A 7285-nucleotide genomic window follows, 5' to 3' on the forward strand; every position below is an offset into this window, starting at 1 on the left:
GGTCAGCTCCTTTTCATCTCCTAAGATCCTGTAAAAACTATACAAAACTCTACATACAGTAACTCCCAACTGAAATGCAACTGCCTCTGCAGTGGAACACTGAAATATGTACAACTGAAATGCAGAGTGCAGGATGTAAAGGATACCAGATATGTCTGGAATGCCTGGGAATCTGTACTTTCTTCTCTCTGCTTTCATTACTCCCATTTATTGGTAGGATTTCTTTTCTCCCAAACCCACGCTTGCTTCCTCTCCACTACCCTTCTCCCTCTTGAAGAGCAGACATTGGGTCAAACCTTTGAATGATAGATTTGGCTTTTGCTTTCTTGCAGGAAATATTTCATCAAAATTGGAACTTTTCTATGGGAACAAATTTTTTTAAATGAAATTTTGTTTCAGCTGCTGTTGAGGTCCCATTTGGACTCTGCTGAGTAGATACAGATGGAGAATGTTTGTTTGTTTCATAAGAATCATCATGACTGATACCACATTAAGAAGTATAAAAGGAAGTACAATTTTTAAATCAAGAATAATTTCAGACCAATGAAGGCTGAAAGACTATCACCTCACTTTGCAAATTATTTCTAAAATATGCCTTTCTTCTTCTTTTTTTGTTGTTGTTTTGTATTGAAGATGAACTGAAGCACTAGAGATTTCATCTGCAAGTAATGCCACATTTTCAAAAGGCCTAAGACTGCTGAAGCAGTTACTAACTACTAATTTTGTGTAGCTGAGTTTTTTTGTCTGGATGTCTTACAAAGTTGTCCAGGTTTCAGCAAATTGATTTTGTGTGCACTTGTGCAAAGCTTGCTGTGTACTAAGTTTAGTGTGACCTGGCTTAAACCAGTAATAGCTAAAGCAGGTGCACTTGCCATAGCAAAGTGCATTGTTCTTCATCTTATTCTTTTCTTGTGCTGCAGAAGGCAGCTCCTGCAGCCCCCTGTAAGCTGCTCCTCAAGAATCAAAGTGGATCTCCCAAAGGAAAGGTTGGCTGCTCTCAGCAGAGGTTTAAGCCTCTCACCCTTACCATGGGGTATGTTTATCATATTCAGCCCCCAACCCAGAACTACAAATACTCCACAGTTTGATATTTGGACCAAAATTGCTTCCCTCTGCATCCCCTCTGGGCACTGCTCTTGCCTAAATTCTGCAGTTTCCTCCCTGCTATAGGTCACCATATCACATCTTCATTCCTGCCCGTCATGGCTCTTTAGCAGTGATCAGTTTTGGGTTTGCTTTTTGCCGTGCAGTTGTGTTGTCTTAGTGATGAACACTATTGGAAGCTGCTGCAAAGTTTGGATCCATATGTTTCAGCTCAGTAGCTGAACCAGTTGTAAGAAAGCACAATCTCCCTGCAGTTGCAGTGCATCCATAGCTCCAACACTGCAGAGTAAAGAACATCCATCATACTGTCTTCTGCTGTTCCAGGTGATAAGAAGAGAGGCCAGTGTAGCTGGCATGTATCAGCCCAGGAGGTGATTCATGGTCCTGCCTACTTCCTTTGCTTCTGCCTTCTCACCATTTTACCCCTTAGTTTTAAGTGAGGAGAGATGTTGCAGCACTCTCAGCAGAAGAGGGTAATTTTTTTGATAATTTGGCTCTGAAGCAAAGGCCAAATTCTCCCTCTCTGTTCTTGCCCATTCTCTCCTTCTTGTACACAATAACTAGATTTTAAAAAACCAGACAGAATCCTGCACCCCTTGTCTCTGGATCCAGACAGCTGGTTCCTTTACTTTTCATTATAGATTTTGAATTTGATAAAAATAAAGAACTCTTCCAGAAGCCATGCTTGAGGCAAGAAGCATTTTAGGCTAGTAAAATCAGGACATAGCTTTCCCATGATTTCAGAGGACAGCAGTGGCACAGCAGATTCTAGCTCTAAGATCTTTTGGTGAGTCTCCCTTCACAGACCCCAGTCAGGCACTGGGGATTCAGATGCAGGAACCTGGCCAGACAACATAACCACATCCCCTGGCTCTGGCTGCACAGGGAGCACTTTATGAGCACTAGGCAGAACTGAGCTTCACACCTGGGTAGATGTTGCCTGTCTGTAGCCCTACAGAGCTCTGTGCCTTTGCAGTAACAGGCCTGGCCATCCAAACACCATCTGAGACTGGCCAGATAGATCTGACTGCAGGACAGTGGCGAGGGCAGCATCATCAGATGTCAGTTCTCAGCCTCCCAAGCATCTGTAAAACGTGCAGAACTAAGCTCTGGGTTTCTAGTCTTGTCACCAGAGGCTCTCGCTACGCCCATCACTGGGCAGCAGCATCCTGCCAAGTCCAGCTGGTCCCCTTGCCACAATAGCAGCCAAAGGCCAGCCAGAGAAGATTGCACAACCAAGCCCTGATCTGTATTTTCCACTGCTCAGCCAGGAAAACCCTCCTTTTTTCCAGCACAGCTGTTTTCCATCTCTGCTCAGGAAACATGCCCTGTTTTTGATTCCTGGTCTTGCTTTATGAAGCAATCATGGGCAGGCTGTCTGGGTGGAATGGGTCACGAAGTGGTGGATAACTCTGGATTCTGAACGCCAACACAGAACAAAGGGGAGCTTTGCCAAAGCTCAGGTGAGCCTGGGGTCAGCACACAGACAGGCTACTGACGTAAGCATGAACGCAAGGTTTTCTTTCTCTGGGCTGTGGTGTTTGAAATCCCCCTTCCCTTTTCCTCTTCTGCCTGCTTGCCACAGCCTTTTCCTGGTTAGACCCATATTTCAGTAACAACACCGGGTGTGTGGGTGATGGTGTCACTGTTTTGCTACATCTTACTCACACTAAACTCCTAGACCATGGTGGGTGGCTGTTTTTTGTAAGCTGCCAGTCTTGTAGAACTCAGTTAATAAGCTGCCAGTTTGACCTCTTCTAGGCATTTTGGGTGACAGTATCACAAAACACAGCTGCAGCTTGGTAATGGTAGCCCTGCTGTTAAAGACACTTTAGCCCACAGCTCAAACAGTGGCTGGAAACCCAGGATGAAGTGTAGACCCGGATATGGGCCACTCAGGAACACCAGCAGCCAGAAACACCCTGGCATTGCACTTCTTGGCTCTCTCTCCAAAACACTGGAAATCAGCCAGCTCCCTGGCCATATCGACCTGGAAATTAGCTAGCTTCCTCAAGGGTTAAGGCATTAATGTTAACACCAATGTTAACTAAAAATAATATGTGTGCAAAAACATCTGAGTTACAGCTGTTACAGAAGTCCTACCTTGCCTTTTCTGAGTCCTTCACATGTGAAGTGTGGTCCTGTCAAGCAAAGACCTATAAAGTGTCTTTTATGCTGGAAGGGGTAGAACGGGAAGTTACAATGGACTTACTCTTGGAGCTCCTACAGAGGTGCTTCAGAATAGGCTTTGTGATCACCAAGGGAAGAACAAATGATGGAGGAGACTGATCACTTTTTTTTTTGTTTTTTTTTTTTTTTCCCCCCCTCCTGTGTAGGGTTGACGTAATAACCAGCTGGGTACTGTCATCAAACTGCCTGTCTGTGCTTCTAGGTAGACAGAAAAAGAGAAGGGAAGCGGAATTCCACCTCTGTTTCTTTTATAAATTTACATTGATCAGTTCCTGGTCACTCTAACTGTTTTAAGTGTCCACACAAAGGACTTAGTGCCATAAGAGGAAGGATTCAAAGATCATGGAATCGAATCCTTGCCATCACACGAGCCACAGCAGCAGCAGCTGACATGGGCAGCAACTCGGGAATCTCACTATAACTACTTCTTTGCTTTTCAATGGGAGTCTTTGTCCCAAGACTGGGGTGCAGTGGGAACTGGAGGAGGGGAAGGAAAGCAAGCAGGCTTAAAGATCTCTAGCAATGCATTGCAGACCTACCAGCTGGCTCTTCCAGTCTCAGGACTCACACCCGAGCACGCAGCAACAGTTTAGGATATATACAAATGCTGGCAGGAGGGAGGGATGCCAGCCCTTGGTGTAAGCCTGGCTCGCAGTGGGGAGGTGTGTATCCGCCAGCGCTTGTTACAAACTCATAGTGCATTCTCCCCCTCCTGACAAGGGGTGTGAGGCTCCTCCTGTCCTTTGCTGTAAGTGTGTACACACAATACAGACTGTGAGTGTCCTGTCCTGCCTCCTCCCTTTGAAAGCAAAGGTCAGAGGGATCTCCATTATTTTAAAGAGCATTTAGCTTACACTTCAGGGCTTCTTACAAGATGGGTACCTTTCAAACCTACTGACCACTGTGAATGCTTTCTACAGAGGCATACTGACTTCCCTTGACTCAGCTGGAGTGCCCACCTGCTCTCATTGCCCTTTTGCCCTGCACAGGACTGTTCCAGAAGCTGGCATACTACAGAAGACCTCTGACTACAAAGCCCAGACCAGTTCCTGTCCATAGCAAAATGGTAATACAAGTAAAACAACAATTTCCAGACAAAAAAGGTAGCCCAATAGTAGCTCAGGCAGTCTGTGTCACATCATCCCAGTAGTATGGCCCTTTCACACCCCTAGGAACCAGTGAAGCAACATTCTTGAGCAACAAAGGAAAGCATTACATAGTGGCACATAAAATGAACTTGTTAAACTTCTTCCACTGCCATATTCTTTTTGCTGGGCTCTCATTTAGCCTTATCTCCAATGCCAGCACCTTGTCTTTACCTTCATCCCCATTCATTTTTACAGTGTCATTTTCTTTTGCATGCAGCACAATTAAAGGAGCTTAGAGAAAAGAAAGACTTGCTTTGTTTTGATGCCAAAGCTAAATGTTTTTCTTTTTATTCCCTTTTCAGTTTTTCTAGTCTAAACAAGAGATGACATACCTTTTGAAAAGCAGCTTTCCTGAGGAGGCTTGTGTCCTGAAAATATCTACAACTGCAAGTTCCAGTGCTCCAGAGCAGCGGTAGAAGATCAGTCTGTAGATGTTTTTACTGCCCTTGGGTAGCTAGAAAGGCTTGTTTCCATGCTCTGTGGCTTCAGTCTTCCCTAGAAATGGCAATATATGAAAGCATGAGTATCTTGAACAGCCTTCCTCAAAATCTCAGTGAGTTGACTCTACTGAGATATTTAGAAAGGTGATGCTTTGACAATCTGATCTCAAATCATACAGTATAGCAGTTAAGGTAAGACATCTCTTAATACTACAAGAAGTACCAAGCAAATCACAGTTTCTCCAAGCCTTCTGAACAAACAGACCAATTTCTAAAAGTTTCTGTAGTGACTGGTTCTCCCTGCCTCATTAGGCCTGGAGAAAGGACAGAATAAAATGCATTTCTTTTATATGAGCAAACTATGAAGAAAACCAGAGGTTTAAGTTGTGCTGCCCTTCATAGAAGGCCTCTTCTAAGCATCCCATCTAAACCACGACAGCCTATGTCACTTTAAGTTGATGGAATCAAACATGGGAATGAAACCATGCAGTAGGAGGAAGCCTTTGATCATTCATTTAGCCTATTGTTACGTGCTACTTGCTACAGCCAAAGCACTCCATCAGGCAGCCAAGGGAACAGCTGTTTTAGAAGTGTGCATAGCACACTTCTAAGGATAGTCAGCAAAGCTATGTCAGGTAGCTCTAGTCCTTTTCCAACAGAGTTCTAAAAATCTGTAAAGATGGAGATTTCACACACTTGCTGGCCTACCTGTTCCAGTGTCTAACCCACTCCTCTGTGAAGTCCTTTTCTGTAGGTTGAGGAGTTTGTCTAGAATGCCACCATTACACTTTTCTCCCTAACAGGATGCGTGGAGGCTCCAGGTCATCAGGAAAATTTCCCAGTCACAGCACTGTAAAGGGAGTCTGCAATGCAATTATGCATAGACATACAGGCTGGAGGGGTCCAGGGGTCTGGAAATGACAAAAGGCAGGGGAACTGGCTGGGCCTTGTCTTTGTCTCTCAAGGCCTGTGCCCAGTGTGCTGCCAACCACATTTGCTGTGCACATTATGGTATGAAAAAGCCTTCCCTCTAGAGGTATCCTGGTGTCTGCTGCTATGCAGTGAGTCACCTCTTCCTTTTTCTTAGCTTTGTCAGCCTGGGACTGTGAACAAGCCCCATGTAAGAGCTGCAAGGAGCAGTCATCCTCTTGTTCAAGTCACCACTTGGTATGGAGTGGCTTTGTGCAATGCTGAAGGCAAAAGCAGGGCACAGATGCTGAGCAGCAGGCATGATATGGCACAGAGTGAGAGAGAGCCTGAGGAGAGTCATAATGCTGAAAGCAAGGGTTTTCCCTCTTTTCCTCTTGGGCAAACTGAGTGTTAATGACTTCATGTGCTTTTACAATTTAAGGTATAGGGAAATCCATATTTAGAAAATGGCAATAGGAAGAATTCAGCTAATCCCATCATATCTGCTTCCACTCTGCCTTAAAGAATACAGGGGGCCCTTGCTTTCCTCTGACAAAAGGGTTAGGGACTGGACTTGTATTAAGTTTATTTTCCTGGCTTTGAAAGGCTTAGTTATAGTAGGGCTGAGAGCCAAATACAACTCTTTGTTGAGCTGCTCCTTCTCCTCCCCCACTAAAGAATGATCTTTTAGCTCTGGACCCTCATCTCTACCCAAAATGACTGCCCTGATTTATTTTATGCTTTTTTTTTGTTGTTTCCTTCTAAATCACTCCTAAGCTAAGCTTTTGTTTGCCAAGTTTTCAGCCTGGAGCAAATTTTTGCAGTCGAATTATAACCTCCTCTGCTTCCATTTGAAAAAGAGGTGTTTTGCTGGATATGCTGCTGTCCCACCCATTACTCACCTTGCTGCTGGGAGGCAGGGGAGATGGCAATCTTTTTAAATACCAGCATCTGAAAGTTCAGAGTCACAGGCATGGGCACACATCTGGTTAAAGCATTTCCGTCATATCTTGGCTCCAAATCCTTGGCTGAGACATCTCATGGCAGTAGATGTATCCACGGAGCTGAGAGGGAGGAAACAAAGGACACAGAGTGGTTAGGTTTCTCAGAAAGGGAATGGCTGTGGGCTGGAATATAAAGAAATGCCAGGAGCGGGGAGTCTGCTCTCTTAGCACGTTACAGGGTTTGGCGCTCCAGGGCAGTGTGAGGCTTACCCACACTGAGAAGGCACCTCTAAAGCACAGGCTGCAGAAAGCAGGAGACTGCTGAGGCCAGTGTCTTCCTCTGAAGGAAGAGATGGGCTGAAAAGGTGCTATGACCTGGAGGCTGAAGGAGACTTGGAAACTTCTTTTCCTCAGGGATTTTGGTTTCACAAATTAAAACTCAGCAAAAGCCTAAAGAATCCCTGCTCAGCTGCCAGTGAATTCCCAAAGCTGATTTTGAAGCTAGAAGGGTTCTGGAGAAGATGTCTTAAAGCACAAAACTTCATCCCCA

This window comes from Oenanthe melanoleuca, chromosome 15 (assembly GCF_029582105.1).
Source record: "Oenanthe melanoleuca isolate GR-GAL-2019-014 chromosome 15, OMel1.0, whole genome shotgun sequence".
NCBI lineage: Eukaryota > Metazoa > Chordata > Aves > Passeriformes > Muscicapidae > Oenanthe > Oenanthe melanoleuca.